The sequence below is a fragment of the Sorex fumeus genome, unplaced genomic scaffold (genome assembly GCF_029834395.1).
Source record: "Sorex fumeus unplaced genomic scaffold, SorFum_2.1 ptg000125l, whole genome shotgun sequence".
NCBI lineage: Eukaryota > Metazoa > Chordata > Mammalia > Eulipotyphla > Soricidae > Sorex > Sorex fumeus.
Window position 1 is genome coordinate 5,573,052 of NW_026606182.1, and position 11,863 is coordinate 5,584,914.

The window sequence follows — 11,863 nt, forward strand, 5'->3', positions numbered from 1 at the left end:
TTCTCCCTTGGCCGCGTGCCCAGAGCTGGCCCAGCTCGCGAAGTGCCAGCGCCCCCTGCCCGGCTCCTGCCGCAGCACCTCCCACCCGAGACCTGGAAAGAGGAAGACAGGAAACAAAGGTAGCCCCGTTTCCTGCACACGGACCCACGTCCACACCGCGGGAGTCCTCGGGGCTCCGTACCCAAGCCCGGGCTCAGACCCGAATCGTTGCAGGCCAGAGTCACGAGGGTCCTGTGCCAACGGCCCCTCTGCTCCCCCCTGACCAGCCCAGGGGCCCCCCAGGTTGTCTCGTGCCCGTGGCGCCCCCTGGTGGCTATTGCAAGGACACCCTCCCCCAGGATCACTCCCCCCCCCAGGGTGTGTGTGTGTGTGTGTGTGTGTGTGTGTGTGTGTGTGTGTAAAATTAAACCCCAATGGAGCAGCGGTGCTGGGGTGGGGGGCACGTGGAAAGGAGCAGGTAGGTGACAGTGATGGTCGGACCCCCACCCTTCCCCGCACGCCCACCTAACCTCCCCTCCTCCTGCAGAGATCTGTTCTGCTCTGAGAAGCTGCTTGGTTGTGAATGAACCTGTTTGGGGCCACATCGGGGCTGACTCCCGGCTCTGCTCAGGGATCTCTCCTGGCAGGGGTTGGGGGGTCACATGGAGTGCCGGGGATCAAACGCGGACAGCTACATGCACGGTAGGTACCTCCCCACGTCCCCCGGCCCCCACCATCTCTCCAGCACGCGGAATAAACTCTGGGCCTCCCGCCAGAGCCCTTACTGGTCCCCTCCCCCCAGTGGTAACTGCACCCCCTCACCCCCACCCTGCAGTGACTCAGCCAATAAACGCAGCTAAACCCCGCCCGGCCTGCTCTGTGGTTCTCTGGGGCAGGCCTGTGTGCACGTGTGGTCAGTTATTACGCAGATTCAGGCCCCTCCAACCTCTCAGCTCTCTGAGGCTTTGGGGAAAGAGGTTTCTGCATTTTCAAGGATGGGCTCTGCTGCTCAAAGGAACTGCCTGGGGGGCTGGGCAGCCTGGAGGAGCCTGTGAGGGGAGGGACCTCCCTTCATGCTCCCTTCTCCTCTCCCTCCTCCCATTTCTCCCTCCCATCTTCTTCCTGTTCTCCCTCCTCCCACTTCCTCCTCCCCATCTCCCTCCCATTCTTTTCCTGTTCTCCCTCGTCTCACTTCCTCCTCTCTTTCCTCCCATCCTCTTCCTGTTCTCCCTAATCCCTCCTCACTCCTCTTCCTGATCACCCTCCTCCCACTCCCTCCTCCCCCTCCCATCCTCTTCCTGATCTCCCTCCTCCCACTCCCTCCTCCCCCTCCCATCCTCTTCCTGATCTCCCTCCTCCCACTCCCTCCTCCCCCTCCCATCCTCTTCCTGATCTCCCTCCTCCCACTCCCTCCTACCCATCCCCCATCCTCTACCTGATCTCCCTCCTTCCACTCCCTCCTCCCCATCTCCCTCCCATTCTTTTCCTGTTCTCCCTCCTCCCACTTCCTCCTCCCTTTCCTCCCATCCTCTTCCTGTTCTCCCTAATCCCTCCTCACTCCTCTACCTGATCTCCCTCCTCCCACTCCCTCCTTCCCATCCCCTATCCTCTACCTGACCTCCCTCCTCCCACTCCCTCCTCCCCCCTCCCATCCTCTTCCTGATCTCCCTCCTCCCACTCCCTCCTCCCCCTCCCATCCTCTTCCTGATCTTCCTCCTCCCACTCCCTCCTCCCCCTCCCATCCTCTTCCTGATCTCCCTCCTCCCACTCCCTCCTCCCCCTCCCATCCTCTTCCTGATCTCCCTCCTCCCACTCCCTCCTCCCCCTCCCATCCTCTTCCTGATCTCCCTCCTCCCACTCCCTCCTCCCCCTCCCATCCTCTTCCTGATCTCCCTCCTCCCACTCCCTCCTCCCTCTGGTGGTGCTCACAGTGACCTGACCAGGAAATCTGAGCCAGTCCAGGAGGGCATGAAGGGGACAATGTCCTCATCCACATGTGGTTGGTGTTGGGGGTGGGGGCACGCAGCACCCAGAGCTGACAAGGGTGGAGGCAGATGGCGGCAGCTCTGGCCAGGGCCGGGCACGAGGAAAGGCCCTGTCTGGCCTCAGGCTCTCCTGAGCCTCTGAGCAATGGGCAGAGCTGGTGGCGAACACCCCGCCCCTAGGAACTGTGGTTATGGAGGAGATCAGTGGGGAGCTGCCAAGAAGGGGGACTGGGGTAGGAGGAGGAGACCCCGGCCCTCTGCCCACGGTCAGGGGGCCGCTGCTGGGGAGGTAGGTGGGTGCAGCCCCTCGCCCCAGCTCCGCTCTCTGCCTCACGCTCTCTGGACTCTCCTGTGGGTGTGGACAGTCCCCCCGCCAGGTCTTGCTCCCACCGTCCAGGTCCCAACACCCTGAGACGTGAGCCCGGAGCAGACCCACTGTCCCGGCCAGAAAGTTTTTCAGGGATCGAATGATGGGGCTCGTCTTACACGCAACCCCCTGTAGCCCACAGGGTCCCCTGAGCCCCACCAGGGGTGATTCCTGAACGCAGAGCCAGGGATGAGCCCTGAGCACCCGCAGGCAGGCGTGGCCCCAAACAGAGCAAAACAAATCACAAAAGAACACAACCGGAGGCCAAAGTCAGGTAGGAAATCACCTTGACTCCCGTTGTGAGCAATCAGGGATCCCGAACCCCATAACAAGGACCAGCTGGGCGGGGCGGGGACTGGGCTGGACCCAAACCCACAAAACCAAAACAAAACCACCCCATGACCATCCATCTGTCCGTTCGTCCGTCTGTCCGGCGCACTCTGTCCTGAGGTGTGTGTCCCCGTGCCTCCTGCTGTCTGCGCGGACCAGATGCCACCAGCCTCTGCACAGCACCTTTGCCTCGAGGACGGCCCCCCAGGTCCCCCGCCCAGCCCAGCTCAGCTGCTGACGCCTTGCGGGGGTCTTCCGAGCTGTCGCAGCTCAGGTCCAGCCAGGCAGTTTACGAGCGTCTCGCCCTGACCTCACCTGACCTCAGACTCACCTTCCTCCATGGTTGGGGTGTGGAGTGAAGCCACAGGGACCCCCGAGGAGGGGGCTCCGAGCTGCGTGGGGGAACAGGAACGCACCCCACAATCCCGAGCTCAACGCAACCCCAGATTCACGCCCTGCCAAGTGCTCACAGCCTGGCCCTCCTGAAGGAGAGAGGAAAGGAAAGGAATGGAAAGTAGGGGGCCCAGGGCCGGGAGGGATTTAAGTGCGTTTAACCTTTGCAGACACACCAGACACAGGATACGGGGACACCTGGAAATCAAGGATTTCGAGGCAAAAAAAAAAAAGGGGGGTTTGGCTGAAGGCGGGAAGGGTTTTTACTAACTCCAGACACTTCCTGGAGACGCCAGGAAAGTGCTGGAACTTTCCCTCCCAAGCCTGCACAGCTGGGCCTGGTCTTCAAGAGCCGAGAGCTCAAAGCTCGGCCCCTCTTCCTCCCTGCGGGACCTGAGCACTGAGTCTCCAAGGGGGAGCCAGTGGGTGGGACCCCCAGGAAGGCCCCCATTGTCTGGGCACCCGGGACCCAGCCAGCTCCATCCGGGGTGATGGCAACCCGGAAAGAGGCAGAGTTTAGGGACCAGGAATCTAGGCCACATGCCAAAGTGGCTTTTCCTGCAAACCACCCCTGGCCTGGTTCGGGGTGGCAGGCGCCTCCCTGGACCCTGCCCAGGTGTGGTGGACGGACACACGGACAGTGACGCTCCCGTCCAGCCTCACACACTGTCGGGTGCTTGGCCTCAGTTCCCTCCTGCAGGAGCTGGACTCGGCCGGCCGCCAAGATCTGTTTCATCAGCCCCTCATCCATTTTGTGAAAATGTGGTGATTCCGGGGTGCCGGGAACCCCAGGGCCTGTGCCTGATGTCACGTGGGTTCTGTGCTCCCCACAGCCCCCCCCCATTCCCCCACACCCCACCTCAGCACATCTGTGTCCTGGGGCTCAGTCATGTGAGCCTCCAGACTCCTCCCAGATGGAGGTCTAGTGCCCCCTGCTGGCGGGAGAGGGAAGCGGTGGGGGGGCTCGCTAGTCCTAATGCTCTCTCTCCCTGCCCGCAACCCTGGCTCAGCACCTTCTAGAACAAGCCAGGTTCGCGAGGCTGCTTCCCGGGCACAGCCAGGAGGGCGCTGCTGACCCGGGTTTCATCCCCAGCACCCCAGACGGTGCCCTGAGCCCCACAGAAGTGACCCCTGAGCACAGAGGCAGGAGTCAGCCCTGAGCACTGCTGGAGGTGGCCTCCCGCAAAGCAAAGCAAAACAGCAATGGTAAATAAGGCTGCTTCTGGGGCTGGAGTGATAGCACAGCGGGGAGGGCGTTTGCCTGTCACGCAGCCGACCCGGGTTCGATTCCCAGCATCCCACGTGGTCCCCTGAGCACCGCCAGGAGTGATTCCTGAGTGCAGAGCCAGGAGGAACCCCTGTGCATCGCCAGGTGTGACCCAAAAAGCAAAATAAATTAATTAATTAATTAAATAAAGCTGCTTCCTTTCTCTCCACATGGCTCTTCAACCCCACAAGGCCGTTTTTTTATGCTGAGGCCACCGGCTGGCCACTGCATTACATCCTCACAGCAACTGACCATAGTCTCTTTCGCACCCTTTTTTTTTAAAGTTTTTTAAAAAATGTTATTAGTGAAACACCATGAGGTACAGTTGTAGACTTACAAATTTTTTGGGGGGGCTTTTTGGGTCACACCTGGCGATGCACAGAGGTTACTCCTAGCTCTGCACTCAGGAATCACTCCTGGCGGTGCTCAGGGGGCCATATGGAATGCTGGGAATCGAACCCGGGTTGGCCGCGTGCAAGGCAAACGCCCTACCCGCTGTGCTATTGCTCCAGCCCCATAGACTTACAAATTTTTGTGCTTGGGCTTCAGTTCTACAATGATCAAGTACCCATCCCTCCACCAGTGCCCATTCTCCACCACCACGGGTCCCAGTATCCCTCCCACCCCCCATCCCCCCCATCCCACCCCGCCTCTGTGGCAGGGCATTCCCTTTTGTTCTCTCTCTCTCCTTTTGGGTGCTGCCGCCCCCTTTTCTACAGCAGCCCTGCTTGGCACCCCAGGGAGCTCCTGACCCTGAGCACTGACATTCCAGCCACCACCAGCCCGCCAGCCCCAGGCCAGCAGCGTCCGGGAGAGCAAAGCCATCTTCTGGGAAGAGAGAAGCGCGAACACTTCAGGGCTGGCTTCTGTTCACATCCAATCTGGTGCTTAGGACGGACAGGGCCTGCCCTGACCCTGATGCCCAATAAAGGCAACCCAAGGCTTTTTGTTTGTTCTTGCTTTGGTTCCTTTTTTTTTTTCGTTGGCCTTGTGCTGGGTTTGTTTACAGAAGATGTATTTTGTTTAACCGAATATTAAAAAAATGAAGCACTGTAGCACTGTCCTCCCACTGTTCATCGATTTGCTCGAGCCGGGCCCAGTAACGTCTCCATGGTGAGACTTGTTGTGACTGTGTTTGGCATATTGAATATGTCACGGGGAGCTTGCCAGGCTCTGCCGTGCGGGCGAGATACTCTCGGTAGCTTTCCGGGCTCTCCGAGAGGGGCAAAGGAATCGAACCCGGCTCGGCTGGGTCGGCCGCACGCAAGGCAAACGTCTACCGCTATGCTATCGCTCCAGCCCACTGAAAATGAAAACTGTTGGGGCTGGAGCGATAGCACAGCGGGTAGGGCATTTGCCTTGCATGCAGCCGACCCGGGTTCAATTCCCAGCATCCCATATGGTCCCCCGAGCACCACCAGGAGTGATTCTTGAGTGCATCACTGGGTGTGACCCAAAAAGCAAAATAAATAAATAAATAAATGGGGTGATATCCTTTCCCTGACCTCTCTCTTTGCCCTGAACGAGGCCAAAGCTGACAAGGGGGTGCAGCTCCCTAAATCTGGGGGCGGAGGGGAAGGCACCAGCACCCACCAGCTCTGTGTATGTGAGGAAAGTCACTTTGGCATGAAGTTGTTCATAATTTGGGGCCGTGACAGCTGTTTTCCCTTACTGGGACACTTAAGAATCAGCTCCGCAGGGCCAGAGAGAAAGACCAGGAGGTGACATGTGGTCTTACACACGTCTTTTTTTTTTTTAATTTAATTTTATTTTTATTTATTTTTTTGCTTTTTGGGTCATACTCGGCGATGCTCAGGGGTTACTCCTTGCTCATGCACTCAGGAATCACTCCTGGCGGTGCTCGGGGGACTATATGGGATGCTGGGAATCGAACCTGTGTCAGCCATGTTGGCTGCATGCAAGGCAAACACCTCACCCGCTGTGCTATCGCTTCAGCCCCTATGCCATTACTTTTTATCTTTTCTTGAGAGTTTTTAATAGCTCAGCTCTATTATGTTTTTATGTCATGCTGACAAGTCAGAGCTAAAAATAAGGCCAGAAAACCAAATAGCAATATTAACAATGAAAATTTATTGAGTATGTGCCAGAAATGACTCTAGGTTTGCAAGATGACAAGTAAGACTCAAGGCTGGAGCGATAGCATAGCGGTAGGGCATTTGCCCTGCACGCAGCCAACATGGCCGACCCGAGTTCGATTCCTCCGCCCCTCTCGGAGAGCCCGGCAAGCTACCGAGAGTATTCGATATGCCAGACACAGTAACAACAAAGTCTCCAGTGGAGACGTTACTGGGCCCGCTCGAGAAAATCGACGATCAACGGGAGGGTCTTTATTTTTATAAAGTAGTTCACAATATTTGATTACATTTGATATTCGAACACCAATCCCACCACCATGACATTGTCCCACCATCATATTTTGGATGTTTCCATCATGAACCCCAACCCCTGCCCCAAAACAGAACTGAAATAATTTATTTTGTATTATTTGTTATGAACAAACTGCTGAAAATGCTCCAAAAAACTTTCCTTAGAGGAGAGTGTGTGAAGATGGTTGTATTTCACCCAGAAGCCATTAAGCCCGTCTATAAGAGATCACTAACATGTTGCTAAGGGTTGAGCCTTGTGTGCTGATATATATATTATTTATCTATATGTGAAAATACATTTCTCTCTAAGATTGATTGCCTTCCACTTTATTTTTTATTTTATTTTCATTTATTTATTTATTTTGGCTTTTTGGGTCACACCTGGCAATGCACAGGGGTTACTCCTGGCTCTGCACTCAGGAATTACCCCTGGCGGTGCTCAGGGGACCATATGGGATGCCGAGGATCGAACCCGGTTCGGTCGCATAAAGCTACTCTCGGAGTCAGAGTGGTCTGACACACCCCTGACACACCACTGGTCAAGCCCCAGCCCCCTGCCTGTGGTCCCCCAACTGCGGCCACGGCCACGGATGGGATGGTTGGATGGCTCCTGAGGACAGGATGGAGTTTGCTGGAGTGCCACCACCCAACACCTCTCTGCTCAGCAAATAAGATAAGAGCCAGCTTATGTTTTATTTGCTTTAGGGCCACCACCGGCAGTGCTCAGGGCTCACTCCTGGCTCTGAGCTCAGAATCAACATGGGACAGTGCCAGGCCCGTGCCCTCCAAAGTGCCAGGACAGTGCCCTCCAAAGGCCAGGCAAGTGCCTAACCCCTGCACTCTCCCTCCCTCCCTCTCTCTCTCTCTTCCCCTCTCTCTCCCTCTGTCCCTCTCTCTCTTCTTTTTTTTTTTGCTTTTTGGGTCACACCCGGAGATGCACAGGGGTTACTCCTGGCTCTGCACTCACTCAGGAATTATCCCTGGCGGTGCTCAGGGGACCATATGGGATGCTGGGAATCGAACCCTGGTCGGCTGCGTGCAAGGCAAACACCCTACCCGCTGTACTATCGCTCCAGCCCCACTCTCTCCCTTTCTTTCTCCCTCCCTCTCTCCCTCCCTCTCTCTCTCCCTCTCTCTTTCCCTTTCCCCTTTTCCTTTCTTTCTTTCTCTCTCTCCCTAACCCTCTCCCTCTCTCTCCCTCTCCCTCTCCCTCTCCGCCTTATACCTTCGGAAACAATGGTTCTCTTTCTAAAAGCTCAGTATCTCCCCACCAGGCTGGCGGCCAGTGCTGCTTGCTTTGTGCCTGCCCCCCACACGGCCCCCCTTTCCTCTGGACGTCCTCTGCTATTAAAGCCACTGAATTTGAGCCCCATTAAATCCGCTCCGGTTTATAAGCGCTGATTTATAGACCGAATTACCTGGCAGCTCTCAGGAAGGGCCTGTCCATCAGCAGGCCCGGCCCCCGGCCTCCACCCGCTTATCCATTCAATGTGCGTGGAGAGACCCCAGGGCAGAGCAATTTCACCAGCACTCAGAACGCGCGACCAGGAGGCGCCTCTCCCCGGACCACCCTGCTCCCAGAAATAGGCACCACGTGACCCCCTTTCAAGATCAGGTCAGAGGAAACGAGCGCTTGGGGAAGCTCGCTCCGAGCTCCGGGTCCAACCCTGAGCATCCCTTGCAGTTCCTCCTCCTCAGGCTGAGCAGGAAGGAAGGGCAGAGTGGCGGGTGGGGGGCCCTGCGGGCTCAGGCTGTCTGAGTCCTCCCCTCGCGCCCCATGGGTCCCCTCTGAAACTTGTCCCCATCCCAAGGCTCCCCCCACTAATCTTCCAAAGAAGCCATCAGTTGTTTTTTGTTTTGTTTTGTTTTGTTTCCTTTTTGGGTCCCACCCAGCGATGCTCAGGGGTTCCTCCTGGCTCTGCACTCAAGAATGACTCCTGAGGTTAATCGGGGGGCCCTATGGGATGCTGGGAATCGAACCCGGGTCGGCCGCGTGCAAGGCAAACGCCCTCCCCGCTGGGCTATCGCTCCAGCCCCAGTCGTCAGTTTTTATTGCGGAGAGGAGAAATCATGTTTCTCTCCAAGCTGGATGCTAATCGGCCTGTTCCCCCTCTCCTTCACTGAGAAGATGCAGTTCTCTATCGTCCCAGCACCCCCTGCATCTCCTCGTCTCCCCCTTCCCCTAAGCAGACCCTAGTCCAGAAGGTTCCAGAGGGGCTGGAGTGACAGCCCAGCGGGGAGGGCGTTTGCCTTGCACGTGGCTGACCCGGGTTCGATTCCCAGCATCCCATAGGGTCCCCTGAGCACCGCCAGGAGTAACTCCTGAGTGCATGAGCCAGGAGGAACCCCTGTGCATGGCCGAGTGTGACCCAAAAAGAAGAAAAAAAATTTTCAGAAAGACAAGGAAGGTGGCCATAGGGAACAGTTGCTAGTGGGCAGGTGAGAGGTCGGGGCAGAGCTGCAGAGGTGCGTGGTGGCGAGGGGGTAGCCTGCGGTTCAGGGTTCCTACAGGTGTCGGCGGGTATAGCCCCTGGGCTCCGCAGCGGGGTCAGTTTGCACAGGAGCGAGACCCCCTCTGACAGCCGACTGTGGTAGGGCTGAAATGTCAGCTCTCAGAGCTATGGCCACAAGATCCCCCCCTCAGCCAGAGTCCTGGAGGGCCTGGGAGCAGAAGGAGGCCTGGATATAGCGGGACTCATGGGGGTTCGATCCCAGGCATCCCATATTGTCCCCAAGCACTGCCAGGAGTCTTTCCTGAGTGCAGAGCCAGGAGCAACCCCTGAGCATTGCCCGATGTACCGCAAGAAAAAAAAAAGCGGGGGGAAACCAAGGGCTGGAGAGACAATACCGTGGGTAAGGGCTTGCTTTGCCTGCAGCTGGTCTGGGTTGGAGCCCTGGTGACCTGAATAATCCCTGAGCACAGAGCCAGGAGTAATCTCTGGTGTAGCCCAAACCCTCACTCCCCCACAAACAAAAAGAAAAGAAACTTTTGAACTGGAGCGATAGCAGAGAGGGCACTGGCCTTGCACACAACTGACCAGGCTCGGTCCGTGGCATCCTATATGGTCCCTGAGCCCTACCAGGCGTGAACCCCCGGCACAGACAAAGACAGGTGTGGCCCCAAAACAAAAAAGGAACTGGCTTCTTGCCAAGGCAGATTTCTTAGGAGCTCATGTGTCAGGACAAAGGAGGCCTGGGTGACCTTTCCTCTTGGGGTCTGTGCCAGGGGTCCTGAGCCACAGCACGGAGCCGAGGGCCGGGCCGGTACGCAGGCCGGGATGGGTGGGGGGAGGGGGACAGACTGGGGGGCAGGACTGCAGCCTCAGTGCAGAGCATTTTCCTTATCTGCCGGAGGCCTGGCTTCCAGCCTGCAGCCACAGACAAAAAAGCTCATCTGGGCCTTGTGTGGTTTTGAGGCCCGGTCTTCTAAGACATGCACGGGCCCGGGAGTCTTCTGGCAGCCAGAAACTTTGGGGGCTCAAGTCAGTGAGAAGCCCAGACTCACTGCAAGTAGAATTCCTATAAGCAACATAAATCATGGAATCTGGGGGCTGCAGCGACAGCACAGCAGGTAGGGGCTTGCCTCGCGCCCGACTGGCCCAATTTCAATCTCCAGCATCCCAGAGGGTCCTCCCTGCCCCCCGCCCCGAGACCCACCAGGCGTGAGCCCTGAGCACCGCTCGGTGTGGCCCAATTACTTCCCCCATCACACACACACACACACACACACACACACACACACACACAAAAACCAGTGTTGAGTTTATAATAAGACCTAAATCCTGAGATTCCAGATGAATAAAAAAGCATTTGAGGGGAGGAGGGGCGGAGTGATGAGTGATAGCATAGCGGGTAGGCGTTTGCCTTGCATGTGGCCGACCTGGGTTCGGTATCCCATATGGTCCCCGGAGCACCGCCAGGAGTGATTCCTGAGGTCAGAGCTGGGAGACACCCCTGGGCATCACCAGGTGTGACCCACTTAATCACTTAATCACTTAACTTCCCGTTAGTCGTCGGTTTGCTCGAGCGGGCGCCAGTAACGTCTCCATTTGTCCCTGTCGCGTGCTAGTGTAGCCCAATGGCATCTCTTCGCTCCGGGAACATGGAGGGCCTCAAACCGATCGTTCATGACCTTGACAAAGAAGTCTGACCATCTGGTAGGTGGGCGGCCACGCGGTCTCTTGACATCCCGTGGAATCCAGTCGGCAACAGCTCTAGTCCAACGGTCGTCTTTAAATCTCATTACGTGACCAGCCCATCTGATTTTCGACACCTTGGCAAATGAGACAGCGTCCCTGATCCTTGATCGTCGACGGATGTCAGAACTCCGGATTCGTTCTCTCATTTGAGTGAAACGTGATATTCCAAGCATAGCTCTTTCTATTCTTCTTTGGGAGACCTGAATGGCGTTCTCATCTTGTTTGCGTAGGGCCCAGGTCTCTGAGGCATATGTTAATGCAGGAAGAACAGTGGAATCAAAGAGATGTGCCCGGAGCCGGAGGTTCTTCGTCCTCTTAGCTATTTCTTCGACGTTCTTGAAGGCGTTCCAAGCCGCTCTCTTCCTCCTGCGCAGCTCGGGTGCCAGGTCATTTGTCATGTTGACCTCTCGACCTAGATACACATAGCTGTTGCATTCGGAGATGGTCGTTCCGTTGAGAGCGAATGGGGCGTCAGGAACAAGGCTGTTTCTCATAAACATTGTCTTCGTAAGATTCAGCTGTAGTCCTACCTTTCCACACTCACGGTCAAAGTCAGCCAGCATTTGTGCCGCTTGGCTGATGTTTGGTGTTATTAAAACAATGTCATCAGCAAAGCGGAGGTGGTGTAGTTGCCGACCATCTATCTTCACTCCCATTCCTTCCCATTCCAGTCGTCGCATGATGTTCTCGAGGGTGGCACTGAAGAGTTTCGGTGAAATGGTATCACCCTGCCGCACCCCTCTCTTGACATCAACGATCACTTCTTTGTAGAATGGTGAGATCCTGGTAGTGAATCCGCAATACAGCTCACGGAGGATCCTGATGTATTGGGCTTGAATGCCCTGATTGGCTAGGGCTTCAATGACCGCTTCCGTCTCAACAGAATCAAAGGCCTTCTTTAAATCAATGAACGTTAAGCAGAGCGGCATCTTGAACTCCCGAGAAACCTCAATGAG